The 15,289-nt window shown below is 43.5% G+C and overlaps 1 long non-coding RNA gene across 1 annotated transcript in view; it reads left to right on the top strand.

The window, feature by feature from the left end:
- Positions 1 to 539: 539 nt before the first annotated feature.
- LOC130356425 (uncharacterized) overlaps positions 540 to 15,289 on the top strand; it is a 368,756-nt gene continuing 354,006 nt past the window's right edge. The window contains exon 1 of the long non-coding RNA XR_008888877.1: positions 540 to 878. This is a non-coding gene — a long non-coding RNA (uncharacterized LOC130356425). The remainder of the gene's footprint in view (positions 879 to 15,289) is intronic.

Consider the following 15,289-nt stretch of genomic DNA (forward strand, 5'->3'; position numbering starts at 1 on the left):
GCACACTGGTTAGAAAACTCTGGTTTGTGAGATGGAAACATACATCGTTTTAGTCTTTAGTTTATGTGTGGTATTGTAGCTCAGATCCATTGAAGTGAATGGAGGGGATTTGTAATAACATATGTACCGTAAAGACAGGTGTGGTGCTGTAGAAAAAAAAAGAAAGCAGGTGTGTATACTTTTTAAATCATGTGGCACCAAGACACAATTGGTTCATTTCTTTTTTAACCTTTATATAGAAGAACATGTGAAAAATTGGAAGAGTGGTATACAGCTCTTTAAATACATAAATATATATATTGCTATCTAACGAATATATATGGAAATATAGATATGTATAAAGTGTAGTATACACTAAACATGTGTATCCCCTGACTTTTATAACTGTGGAAAGAAACTATGCCGGAGCACCTCTCAGTAACCTAACAGCTGATTGGTTGATGAAACAAAGAAGCCTTGGCTGATGACATGACAATCGGGCTGGTGACATCATAATAGCAGATAGATTACTCAGCCAGATGCAAAGAGCAATCTCTCATTCGCTCACTAGAGTATAACAACATTACATGTGAGAACTCACTGCCCATTGCTGTAGTTTTCTAGTCACTTTATCTTCTTTGCCATTCTCATACAATAAAGGCAAAAAAGGAGTGGAGAAAGGAGAAAATGGGAAGAAAGGTGAGCAAAGACCAGGACAGTGAAAATAATATCGAGGAGCTGCCCAGTACAGCCAAGATACCAAGAAAGAAAAGGTTTATTGGCATTCCTGCAAAATATCTGTGCATGGATGACCTGTAAAAGGAGGAAAACTTCCAGCAAGGAAGAGAAGTGTAAGAGACCACTCCGGACCGACAACATCCATCTGATCGACCGTACAGGTAGGACATCATGGTAAACTAGAATTGTCTATCATCTTCTTCTATATACTTCTCATTATCACAGGACTCCAGGTGTAATAGGCCAGATTGACTACTACAAGTGGGCCAAATTGACTAATGCCACATTTATACACTTTTCTGGCACTTTTCAAAAGGGGGCATGGTTTAAGAAAAAGTTGGTGTAACCTAAGATATGATATCATGTGACAAAAATGCACCAGAATTCTGTAGTAAATTTCTGGCACAGTTTAAATGGGGTTATCCAGGCTTAGAAAAACATAGTTATCATCCAGAAACATTGTGGCAACTGTCCTTATGTAACATGCTCATTAGTTTAACGCCATTTGGAATTATGGTCGTTGTTATATAATATGTGCACTGACTACTATTCCATAGACTTTACAAATATTTCAATGCTTAAATCTTAATTTGGCCATATTTTTGTTATAGCCTAAGTCAATTAATATTTGGGGCTTCCTTAGACTGTCTGGTCTAAGTTTACACTATATAAGAATTAGACAGTTTTAGTAAATCTGGGCCAATAATCTTAGTCTCATTGGAGCTGAAGTTCTAGACATCCTGAGCCTCTGGGATAGGACATGTACATTGGTTTTATCATGTAGCCGGAAGAACTTATCACTAAAATCTTTATATTCTTTGTTAGAACTTATGTCCAGATCAACAAAGCATTTCTATCATCTCTTTTCCTAATGTTATAGCAGATATTTCCATTCTAATTTCCATTTCTTATGATAAAAACATTTTCACTGAATGGGAGTCCTTTGGTTGTTATCTGCTTATATCAAGTTCTGTATGAAAGGGTGAGCATCACCATCAGGGAATTACACTTCTGTCAGGGGCCCAGACAAATAAAGGGGCCCAACGTCTCCTGTGGTTAGTCACTTCTGAACAGGGCAGACATCAGCAATTGGACCCCAATACTGCCAAGAAGTCTGGGTGTGTGGCCCTGTATGTGGAGTGGGGTGATACAAAGAAGCAGGGGTTTTGTGGGAGAAGAAAGCAGCAGGGGCTCCAAGAGTGGCCAGGGGATACTAAGGGAGAGAGGGACTGTCTATAAGAAGTTGGGAGCAGAAGCTGATGCAGAGGCTCTTAGGTAATTTAACAAAATGTTAAGGAGTAGTTACATTTATAAAGATGTGAGCTTTGGTGAAAGCGAGAAAGTATGTGCATTCATATCAAATTAATAAATAGCTGAAGATGCTTTTTTTAGGGATTAGTGGGGTCCCAGTTGTCAGACTCCCCACCAGTTAGAGATTAATTCCCTCAATCTGGGTATGCCCATAAATCTCTACCCATCATGGACGTCCACTAGTGTTCTATGAAAAACACGTTAATTCAAAATGGCTTATAATTCCTATCTGTCTGGCTAACAGAGGTGAAGCTTTTGCAAAAATGTTGAGACATAAAGTTTTATAGTTACTGTGGTAATAGTATGGCATACACTTTACTATCATCACAAGAACCACTGCAAAAATTGAATACAAATGCGCAGTGTTTTAATTTTAGATTCCATGCTCACATTCTTGTCATTCTCCGGTTTTCTGTTGTTTTGAAGCACAATTCTACCTGTCATATCTGTAATTCAATCTTGGATTTTACTCTGCCAGCACTAAAACATTGGGGGGCATTTATCATTGTAGGCGTAAGTGAAGCATTTTTCTATACCTTTTTTGTGTGTGCTGGTAATGTGTAGGAGCAACAAATGTATTAAATGGTCACAAAGCATTTGATAAATGCCAGCCATTGTGTTTTGTAAATGTAACATGCTATCTAGCTGCAATAACATGATAAAATCAGACCTGTACAAGCAGCCTGATAACAGGGTGTAATGTTCTTACAACAAGGTTGGTTAAAAATATGGCCACATGTAGTTGTCTAGGGTGACTGTAATGTAGGAAAAAGCTTGGCTACATGGACTTTAGGGTAGATTCATACTATGTTAATGCACATGTTCGTCATATTTATCTGCACACTGTCGAAAACAGGATGCTGACCTATACTGTAAACAGGAAACGTGGGCACCATTGATTTCTATGGCCAGATCCTATGTGTTATTTCAAAAGTGCAATAGCCAGCGCTCTTAAGTTTGCTTAATAGCCCATAGGTCCCGAATGGAGTCACAGGCCCCGATCCGGACCCCAAACACCAGTCATCTAGACCGCCAGCTGGCCTTTAAGACATTGATACAAATGAATTGCTAAATGTGATTATGTTTCCTGCTTCCCTACCTGGCACTTCTTCTGTGATGCAGGTGGCGCAATTACCGCTGTGTGCATCATTCTCCCCTGGCCAGGCCTGGCTAGAAGAGGACATAGAGGGTGAATAGTTGTGTTCCCCCACCTGTGACACTACCAAATGTTGCAGATCTACAGCTCCGATCATGATCTTCTGTCTGTGCATAATGGGAGTTGTAGTTTTAAACAGCTAGAGAGTCACAGGGAATTATTTATTGCACAGTTCATGTTGGGGCATAGTGGCACAGTTCATGTGGGGGCACAGTGGCACTGTTTATGTGGGGACATAAACACCTTATTCATTGTTTTAAGGGACAAAGAGGTACAAATCACAGTGTTTGTCAATTTTATTTTTGGGGCAAAAGCACGTGCAGTATTATACTCAGGGACACAGTGTGGGTCCGTATTACACCGGGGGAAAAGTTTGTGGCCCTAATATACATTCAGGGACACAGTGTGTGACAGTAATGTATTCAGGGGCACAGTGTGTAGCAGGACTATACCAGGGGTACAGTGTGTGACAGTATTATGCCAGGAACACAGTGTCTGGCAGTATTATACTAGGGGCACAGTGCGTGGCAGTAATATATTCAGGGGCACAGTGTGTGACAGTAATATATTCAGGGGCACAGTGTGTAGCAGGACTATACCAGGGGTACAGTGTGTGACAGTATTATGCCAGGGACACAGTGTCTGGCAGTATTATACTAGGGGCACATTGCGTGGCAGTAATATATTCAGGGGCACAGTGTGTGACAGTAATATATTCAGGGGCACAGTGTGTAGCAGGACTATACCAGGGGTACAGTGTGTGACAGTATTATGCCAGGGACACAGTGTCTGGCAGTATTACACTAGGGGCACAGTGCGTGGCAGTAATATATTCAGGGGCACAGTGTGTGACAGTAATATATTCAGGGACACAGTGTGTAGCAGGACTATACCAGGAGTACAGTGTGTGACAGTATTATACCAGGGACACAGTGTATGGCAGTATTACACTAGGGGCACAGTGCGTGGCAGTAATATATTCAAGGTCACAGTGTGTGACAGTATTATATTCAGGGGCACAGTGTGTAGCAGGACTATACCAGGGGTACAGTGTGTGACAGTATTATGAAAGGGACACAGTGTATGGCAGTATTACACTAGGGGCACAGTGCATGGCAGTAATATATTCAGGGGCACAGTGTGTGGCAATTTAATACCCGTTACACAGTGTGTGGCAGTATTATACCAGGGGCACTGTGTGCAGCAGTAATATATTTAAGGGCACAGTGTGCAGCAATATTACATTCAAGAGTACAGTGTTCAACAGTATTCTATGACGAGGCGCAGCGTGTAACAGTATTATATGCAGAGGCGCAGTGTGTGGCAGTATTCAGGTCATACAGGGAACAGTAGAGTTAATTCCTCCACACTAATTACCCTGTGACTTATTATTAGGGTAACAATTATGTTCTACATCAGGCAGCACCTATTTCTTTCATGGCACTGTGGCCGCTAGTTGAGCCAGGCCTTAGCATTCAGCTCGGACCTTCACCAGATCGCAGATTCACCTAAATAAGCAGACCCTCGCTAAAAATAGTTGAGTACCCCTGATGTAGATAGTTAGACAAACACTGCAATACATTAGTAGGGCCAATAGAGAATGCAGGGAGAGCTGGCCATATATGCGCACTGCTGCTCTATTTATTCAGGGAAATATTGAACACCATTCTCATGATCCTTGGGGGTTCCAGCAGTCAAAGATAAAGGCCCTCATTTACTATTCTAAACCCGACCTCTTTTGTCGGGTTTTTTTGGCGCATCTTTGTCTGCGCCATGTCGCAGACATCGTGCGCCAGTCTGCGACACTATGCAAAATTTTTTCCCGACGGACCCGATGTGGATTCTCCCAAACCCGAAAAAGGGGCGTAACCCGACATTTCTGTGCTTTCCCACGTATTTATTAAGGTTTCCAACCCGAATTGGTTGAATTGTTGTGGATTTTTTCCCGACAGCTCAGAGGAGTTGGAAACCAAAACCTACAAAACCCACGTGCGACAAACAGGATGCGACATAATAATAAATACCAGGGGAAAAAAGCAGTCGGGTAAGAAATCAACATAGACTTACAACCCGATTTTCTTAGTAAATGAGGGCCAAAATGTTAATTTTACTGCTTGTAAAAAAATGAGGGGAAAAAAACTGCAAGATGGCTGTTTTTTCACATTTTCTCCAGAAAAAGATAACAAAAATATACTGTATACACTCCGGAATTATTCTTTTGTCATGCAACTACAAGGTCTATAATTTGTCATGCAAAATACAAGGTCTTATACAGGCAATGGCACCCCTATTAAAACATTGTACAGCTGCATGCAAAGTCCACTGTATTATAGTTACTTATAATATTATCTGTGCCAGTAGGATTCCCAGGAGGACTTTAAGCCAGGACTGCTGGAGCACACAGCAAAATGGACACGCAGCATAAATTCTGTCAGTGTGAAGTTGGTCCTGCTTCTTCATTTGCCTGGGCCGCACTGTAATCCTTCTCTTCCTCTCCAGATCTCTAGCGTCTGTGCGGTGCTGGCTTCTCCCCCTGATGTCTTGGCCTGCAGCACAGTCATAAAGTGTTGTATTGCATCCCCTCTGGCCGCATGGGGCTTAAAGCAAGCAGGGGGTTTGTTTGGGGGGTAATGGAGTGCAATGACTGCAGATTTCATAGGGCATTTGGGAAGGGGGCAGAGGGGACATTTTACTTTATTAAGGATGGGGGGAGGGTGCTATAAAGGGAGAGAGAATCAGCAAACCATACTGTATAGCAGTATTTCAAAATCAGTGTGCCTCCAGCTGCTGCAAAACTACAACCCCCGGGATGCCTGGATATGCTAGGGGTTGTAATTTTACACCAGTTGGAAGTCCACAGTTTGGAGACTGCTTTGTAATGTATCCTTTCCTCACCCCTATCCTTTATAATGTATCTCCTCCTCACAGCCACAAGTCCCAGCCTGACCCCAGGTCTTGTGGTGAGGGTGTTGGAAGGGCAGATGTTGTTAACCCTTAGGGCAGATGGCATTAACCTGTGATGCCAGGGTGTGGTTATCCTCTACAACACCCCAGGCATAGCTGCTGGTTCCTGGGCCAGGCGTGGGGCAAATAATCACTCCAATGCAAGGTTACGGAACAACGGCACTTTACGGAGGCAGACAGATCTTAAAGTCTTTACAGCTCAGTTCAGGCCCAAGTAAATGCTCAAGCTTGTTAGCTCGCAGGGACTTGTAGTAGACTTGGACTGAGTTGTGCAACCCACGCTGACATGAGACTTGACTATCTTGACTATCTTGACTAGACTTCTCCCCTGTATTTGTGCTTACCAGGCTTTGACTTTCACCAGTAATGGTTACTGGTGGTGGATGCGTGGCTGCGTGACTAGGCCTTGATCTCCCTCAGGAACACCAGACAACTCTCAGGTCTTAACTTGACTGTACCTCAGACTTATCTGACTAAGCTAGCTCCTCCCAGGTATATAAGGGAGCAATTTGGAGATGCCCCATTTGTCACCAACAGGTCACCTATTCACTTGCACCTTCCTTGGTAGCAGTGGTCTTAGTAACAATTTTTAAAGGCACATTAAAGGGGTACTCCACTGGAAAACATTTTTTTTAAATCAACTGGTGCCAAAAAGTTGGACTGGTTTGTAAATGACTTCTATAAAAAAAAATCTTAATCCTTCCAGTACTTATCAGCTGCCTTTGTGATCCACAGGAAGTTCTTTTCTTTTTGAATTTCCTTTCTGCCTGACCACAGTGCTCTCTGCTGACACCTCTGTCCATTTTAGGAACTGTCTAGGGTAGGAGCAAATCCCCATAGAAAACCTCTCCTGCACTGGACAGTTCCTAAAATGGACAGAGGTGCCAGCAGGGAGCACTGTGGTCCGACAGAAAGGAAATTCAAAAAGAAAATAACTTCCCGTGGATCAAAACAGCAGCTAATAAGTACTGGAAGGTTTAAGATTTTTTAATAGAAGTCATTTACAAATCTGCTTAACTTTCTGGCACCAGTTGATTTAAAAAAAATGTTTTCCATTGGAGTACCCCTTTAATACATAAATGCAATGCATCAACCTATACATAACTGAATGGGTGAATAGAGTTCTGAGGAGTGTGGGGGCCAGGGGACTGGGACTGAGTCCCCCTGATAGGACCTAAAGGGAACAGAAGGGCCACTTCTGTACTGGGCCACCACAGTCTGATGACCCAAACATGCATCTGACATAGCCCCATATGGCTCTGTGGATGCAAAAAGTACTATGGCTATTAAAAGGCCATATCTATTTAATTTTTGCTTCCACAGAGCCATATTGGGTCTGATTTGTCCATAAAATATGTTGCAAATACAAAAAAAAGTTGGTAATTTGGGGGAGGGTGTGTGTCCTGTCTCATTGTGGAAAGAGAAAAGAAGAAAGGCGCTCCCTGTGGAGTAATATGGAGGCAGACTTCAGACAAAGGTGCCGGCTTTCAATGGCGCAGGTCACAGAAGAAGCATGGATAGGTAAAAGCAAGGGTAGTTTATTCTCCCAGCATGCAACGCGTTTCACTGCAACAGCAGCTTCATCATGCCTGATGAAGCTGCTGTTGCAGTGAAACGCGTTGCATGCTGGGAGAATAAACTACCCTTGCTTTTACCTATCCATGCTTCTTCTGTGACCTGGGCCATTGAAAGCCGGCACCTCTGTCTGAAGTCTGCCTCCATATACCTCCTGCTCAGCCGGCTGGCTGCGGACACTACATGCGCTCACCATTGTTGTGTATGTGGGTACACAACACTTCCAGGTGAGCCTCCGCTTTCAGCGCATAAGTTGCCTGACAAGTTGCTCTTTTAATACACCATGGAGCGCTTTGTTTTTTGTCATTTTTAGCACTGTGGAGTAAAGCCAGCACGAGGGCGGGGGAAAAGAAAAGGAAAAATTTCCGTGCTCACCCTGCTAAGTTGTGTAGTGGCATACACAACGATGCTGATCGCATGTGATTTTAGGATCACAATCCTGTAGTCTGCAGCCTTCCTGAGAGATGTGGAATAAATACAGGACTTCAAAACACCAGGATTTTCGGCGCTGACCACGGAGAAATGAACAAAGCCCAGGTAAAGGAATGGAGGTTTAATAGCAACGTGTTTCACTGCATGCGCGGCTTCATCAGGCCTGATGAAGCCGCGCATGCAGTGAAACACGTTGCTATTAAACCTCCATTCCTTTACATGGGCTTTGTTCATTTCTCCGTGGTCAGCGCCGAAAATCCTGGTGTTTTGAAGTCCTGTATTTATGTCTCATTGTGGAGGCAAACTAAAATCTTGATTATTTACATCAAAATGATTACAAGCATACCCTGTTTGTAAAGTTTTTATTTGATTGACTAGTTTTAAAGCTTAAAAAAACTAAATATATATATATATATATATATTTCAAATTGTTCCAAAATTGTTCCAATTGTTCCATCCAATTGCTCCACGCCAGCTAGTAGAGGCGACCATCTGCTAATGAAAGTAGCTGGGTGACGCCAGGTAAAGAGCGGACTTGAATCCCAAGCCTTATTCTCCTTTAACGGCCTTATGACAAAAAGAAATGATTAATGTATATATATATATATATATATATATATATATATGTGTGTGTGTGTGTGTTTGTGTATAGTGTTTTAGAATTGCCCTCCATAAATTTTTTCCTGGCCCCCAGTTTGCCCCATTCATACTGTACAGAACTGTATAATAATGGTATTTTATTCATATATAAATTCATATGGTTGTGACGGAGGGTATATTATTTGGATTGAAGTAAATTAGGCCTCACAAGAGGAAATATACATGCTGCTGAGTGGATTACACAATGTGTAGTCATATATTAGGAGCTTTCATATTTACACATCACCCCGCAGGTGAAACGATGTACATTCACTTAGTTCTGCAAAGTGCTGATAATAGAATTTTTTTTATAAAAAGTCAGAAATCTGAGATTTTAGATATTTGAAATATACAATTTAACCCCTTAAGGACCATGTCTATTTTAGCCTTAAGGACCAGAGCTTTTTTTGCACATCTGACCACTGTCACTTTAACTATTAAAGGGTACTCCGGTACTTAGACATTTTATCCCCTATCCAAAGGATAGGGGATAAGATGTCTGATCGCAAGAGTCCTGCCGCTGGGAACCCCCGGGATCTTGCACGCGGCACCCCGTTTGTAATCAGTCCCCGGAGCGTGTTCGCTCCGTGTCTGATTACTGTCGATCATGGGGCCGGCGGCGTGTGACGTCATGCCTCTGCCCCCGTGTGACCTCACGCTCTGCCCCTCAATGTAAGTCTAAGGGAGGGGGCGTGACAGCTATCACGCCCCCTCCCGTAGGCTTGCATTGAGGGGTGGCACGATGACGGCAGGGGCGGAGGCATGGCGTCACACGCCGTCGGCCCTGTGGTTGCCGGTAATCAGACCCGGAGCGAACATGCTCCGGGGACTGATTACAAATAGGCTGCCTCGTGCAAGATCCCGGGAGTCCCCAGCGGCGGGACTTGGATAGGGGATAAGATGTCTAAGCACCGGAGTACCCGTTTAATAACTCTGGGATGCTTTTACTTTTCATTCTAAATCCGAGCCCGTTTTTTCGTGACATATTCTACTTTATGTTAGTGGTAAAATTTTTCGATACTTGCATAATTTCTTGGTGAAAAATGCAAAAATTTTAGGAAAAAATAGAAAATTTTGTATTTTTCTAGCTTTGAAGCTCTCTGGTTGTAAGGGAAATAGACATCCCAAATAAATTATATTTTGATTCACAAATACAATATGTCTACTTTATGTTTGCTTCATAAAGTTGAAATGTTTTTATTTTTGGAAGACATCAGAGGGCTTAAAAGTACAGCATCAATTTTCAAATTTTTCACAAAATTTTCAAAATCTGAATTTTTCATGGACCAGTTCAGGGTTGAAGTGGAATTGAAGGGAATTATTAGAAATACCCCATAAATTACCCCATTATAAAAACTGCACCCCTCAAAGTATTCAAAATGACATTCAGTAAGTGTGTTAACCCTTTAGGGGTTTCACAGGAATAGCAGCAAAGTGAAGGAGAACATTTTAAATCTTCATTTTTTTACACTCGCATGTTCTTGTAGGCCCAGTTTTTGAATTTTTACAAAGGAGAAAAATCCTCTAAAAATTTGTAACCCAATTTCTCTCGAGTAAGGAAATACCTCATATGTGTATGTCAAGTGTTCAGCAGGCGCAGTAGAGGGCTCAGAAGGGAGGGAGCGACAATGGGATTTTGGAGAGTGAGTTTTTCTGAAGTGGTTTTTGGGGGGCATGTCACATTTAGGAAGCCCCAATGCAGGGCCGGACATTTCATATCAGCCCCACAGCACTGCAGCACTGTGGCAGCCGCCGGCAGGGCTGCCATCAGAAATTTTGGGGCCCCTTACACAGCTTAAGGCATGGGCCCTTCCACTTGACTCCCCCCCCCCAAGGGCCTGCCCGCTATTTTCCCAATTATCAATAAAAAAAATGTAAACCACAGGACAAGAAAAACAAGAGCCCTTTAGTTCAATGGAGAAAGACAGAGGAAATATTGTCACCATACATATTACCATCATACTGTTACTAACCAAATCCTGTATACTGAAACCAATACTACCAATAATACCAGTATACAAGGAGGAATATTACCACTATACATATTACCATCATACTGTTACTGACCAAATCCTGTATACTTAGACCAATATTACCAGTATACAAGGAGGAAATATTCCCCCCCATACAGTGACCATATAGTGGTAGATATTAGCTCTACACAGGCTCTGCAGACCATATAAGGGATTACTTACAGTTACATCAGGTGACGTCTTCTCTGATTGGAGGCATTCACTTTCAGTGACGACTTCTTCCTTTCACAACTCGTCTCCACAGAACATGCCAGACAAATATTTTAGGCTCCACACTTTAATCTTAGAGTGGCTAGATAAGTGTGTTGGGGAAGAGTAGGTAGGTCCATCCCCCACCCATTAGGTAGTTAGGTCGCTCCAGAAAGTAGACAGGTCCCTTCACATAGTTTCCCTCATTACACAGGTGCCCGGAGTAGGGAGGTTCCACCTGTTGGTAGGTCCCCGTGTAGATAGCTGCCCCCTGTAGATAGTTACACCCTGTATGCAGTAGCAGCCCCCTATAAGTAGGGGTTACTCCCTGTATGTAGATCCCCCTGTATATAGTTGCAGTCCCCATATACAGTATTATCCTCCCCTATAGGTGTTAGCAGCAGCCCCCTTTAGGTAGTAATAGCCAGCAGCATCCCCCTTTAGGTAGTGATAGCCAGCAGCATCCCCCTTTAGGTAGTGATAGCCAGCAGCATCACCCTTTAGGTAATGATAGCCAGCAGCATCCCCCTTTAGGTAGTGATAGCCAGCAGATTCCCCCTTTAGGTAGTGATAGCCAGCAGATTCCCCCTTTAGGTAGTGATACCAGCAGCATCCCTCTCTAGGTAGTGATAACCAGCAGCATCCCCCTTTAGGTAGTGATAGCCAGCAGCATCCCCTTTTAGGTAGTGATAGTCAGCAGTAGCCCCCTTTAGGTAGTGATAGCCAGCAGCAGCCCCCTTTAGGTAGTGATAGCCACTAGACGCGCTTATAGTTCAATGCATCCTGGACCGGCCATGGAAGCAGGAGACTGCTGTGTATACAGCGGTCCCCTGCTTCTGTGTTGCGGAAGCTGCAGTGGGGGTGCAGCGAGGGCCCCTTACTGGAGTTCTGGCTGTACCCCCTAACGGCGGCCCTGGCTGCATGCAAGTTCCTGATACTAGTATCAGGCCCTTGTATGCTAGTGTGCATGGGCGGCCCGACTCCAATCTATAAGAACGGGTCAGGTTGGTGACTGAGCACAGGCCGGCCACTGCTGGCCCCAGGGTGAGCGGCCTACCGGGAATTTTCCCGGTATCCCGGTTCGCCAGTCAGGCCCTGCCCCTATGGTGCCAGAACAGCAGAAAAAAACCCACATGGCATACCATTTTGGAAACTACACCCCTCAAGGCACTTAACAAGGTGACCAGTGAGCCTTAACACACAGGTGTTTCACGACTTTTCGTTAAAGTCAGATGTGTGAATGAAAAAATTTTTTTTTTTTACTAAAGTGCATTTTTTCCCCCCAAATTTACAATTTTTACAAAGGGTAATGGGAGAAAATGACCTCCAAAATTTGTAACCTCATCTCTTCTGGGTATGGAAATACCCCATGATAGAATGTAAAATGCTCTGTGGGCGAACTACAATGCTCAGAAGAGAAGGAGTCACATTTGGCTTTTGGAAAGCAAATTTTGCTGAAATGGTTTTTGGGGAGCATGTTTAATTTAGGAAGCCCCTATGGTGTCAGAATAGCAAAACAATACCACATGTCATACTCTTTTGGAAACTGCACCCCTTAAGGAACGTAACAAGGAGAACAGGGAGCCTTAACACCTCACAGGTATTTGACGACATTTTGTTAAAGTTGGATGTGTAAATGAAAAAAAAACAATTTTTTCACAAAAATGCAGTTTTTCCCCCAAATTTTACATTTATACAAGGAGTAATAGGAGAAAATGACCCCCAAAATGTGTAACCCCATTTCTTCTGAGTATGGAAATACCCCATGTGTGGATGTCAAGTGCTCTGCTGGTGAACTACAATGCTCAGAAGAGAAGGAGCACCATTGAGCTTTTGGAAAGATAATTTGTGCGTTTACAAAGCCCCCCCCCGTGGTGCCAGTACAGGGTCCCCCCACATGTGACCCCATTTTGGACACTACACCCCTCACAGAATTTTATAAGGGGTGCAGTGAGTATTTACATCCCACTGGTGTTTGGCAGATCTTTGAAACAGTGGGCACGGACCCCTGTGGGGCGTAAATGCTCACTGTACCCCTTATTACATTCTGTGAGGGGTGTAGTTTCCAAAATGGGGTCACATGGGGGGGGTCCATTGTTCTGGCACTATGGGGGCTTTGTAAACACACGTGGCCTTCAATTCCGGACAAATTTTCTCTTTAAAATCCCAATGGTGCTCCTTCTCTTCTGAGCATTGTAGTGCCCCAGTAGAGCACCTTACATACACATATGGGGTATGTTCTTACTGTTCTTAAGAAATGGGATTACAAATTTAGGGGGGATTTTTCCTTATTTTCCCTTGTGAAAATGAAAAATTTAGGGTAACACCAGCATTTTAGTGAAAAAAAAAAACAATTTATTTTCCCATCCAAATTTAACGGAAATTCATCAAAACACCTGTGGGGTGTTAACTCTCACTATTCCTCTTGTTACGTTCCATGATGGGTGTAGTTTCCAAAATGGGGGTCACATGTGGGTATTAATTTTTTTGCGTTTATGTCAGAACCGCTGTAAAATCAGCCACCCCTGTGCAAATCACCAATTTAGGCCTCAAATGCACATAGTGCGCTCTTACTCCTGAGCCTTGTTGTGCGCCCGCAGAGCATTTTACACCCACATATGGGGTATTTCCGTACTCAGGAGAAATTGCGTTACAAATTTTGGCGGCCTTTTCTTCCTTTTACTGCTTGTGAAAATAAAAAGTAGGGCGCAACACCAGAATGTGAGTGTCAAAATTAAAAATTTTTTACACTAACAGACTTGTGTAGCTCCCAACATTTCCTTTTCATGATAAGGGGTAAATACGATAGGGCTCCCAAGTGAGAGAGGCCCATGCACATTTTAGGACTATATTAGGGATTGCATATGGGTGGACATAGGGGTATTCTAAGCCAGTGATTCCCAAACAGGGGGGCTTAAGCTGTTGCTAAACTCCCAGCATGCCTGCACAGTCAGTAGCTGTACGGAAATGCTGGGAGTTGTTGTTTTGCAACAGCTGGAGGCTCCATTTTTGAAACACTGCCGTATCATATGTTTTTCATTTTTCTTGGGGGGGGGGGGGGGACAGTGTAAGGAGGTGTATATGTAGTGTTTTACCCTTTATTTTGTGTTAGTGTAGTGTAGTATAGTGTAGTTTTTTTAGAGTACATTCACACAGGCGGAGGTTTACAGTGAGTTTCCTGCAAGCAGTTTGCGCTGTGGCGAAAAATTTGCCGCAGCTCAAATTTTAACCTCCAGCTGTTGCAAAACTACAACTCCCAGCATGTACTAACAGACCGTGCATGCTGGGAGTTGTACTTTTGCAACTGCTGGGGGCACGCTGGTTGGAAAACCTTCAGTTAGGTTCTGTTACCTAACTCAGTATTTTCCAACCAGTGTGCCTCCAGCTGTTTCAAAACTACAACTCCCAGCATGTACGGTCTATTAGTGCATGCTTGGAGTTGTAGTTTGCCACAGCTGGAGGCCCACTGGTTGTGAAACACCGAGTTAGGTAAAAGTGCATTCACACCAAGTTTTTGCAATACAGTTCCCGTATACGTTTTCAATGTGAAAACCGTACGGAACCGTATTGAAAACCGTATGCATTGACTCTCCATTAAAAACCGTATGCCAAAAGATGCATCAGGTTGTGTTCGTTTTGCATCCTGTGCAGTTTGGTTTTGGGTACGGGAAAAAACACTAACAAAAGTCTACCACGGTTTTTGATCCGATGTTAATCAAAGTTTGAATCTCCTCCCTTTTTCCATTTTTCAAATAAAATAATGTAAACAAAATAAATGTATGTGGTATCACTCCAATGGGTAAATGTCCAAAATATTAATTCCTTCAGGACCGGACATTTTTGGCCTTAACCCCTTAAGGACGCAGGGCGTACAGGAATGCGCTTGGTGCCTTGGCCTTAAAGGACATCTGCATCGATAACAACTTATCACCAATCCACAGAATAGGGGATAAGTGTTTGATCGGTGGGTTCCGACCGCTGGGACCCCCCACGATCTCCTAAACTGGGCCCCGGCATTAGCACTCAGTGTGAGCGCTAATGAGTATAGAATTATTCTGAGAGGTCGACGGTTACGCCCTGTCCACGCCCCATCCCCGCCCCGTCCCCATACAGTTCTTTGATCGCTGGGGGTCCGAACACTGGAACCCCCCGCTATCTCCTGCACAGAACCGTGGCTTTCCAGTGTAGGAGGCGTGCTGGCCACAGCATGACGTTGCAGCCAACACGCCTCCTCCATGCAGTTCTATGGGAGAGGCGGGGATGTGCAAACCCT

The sequence above is a fragment of the Hyla sarda genome, chromosome 2, assembly GCF_029499605.1.
Source record: "Hyla sarda isolate aHylSar1 chromosome 2, aHylSar1.hap1, whole genome shotgun sequence".
NCBI lineage: Eukaryota > Metazoa > Chordata > Amphibia > Anura > Hylidae > Hyla > Hyla sarda.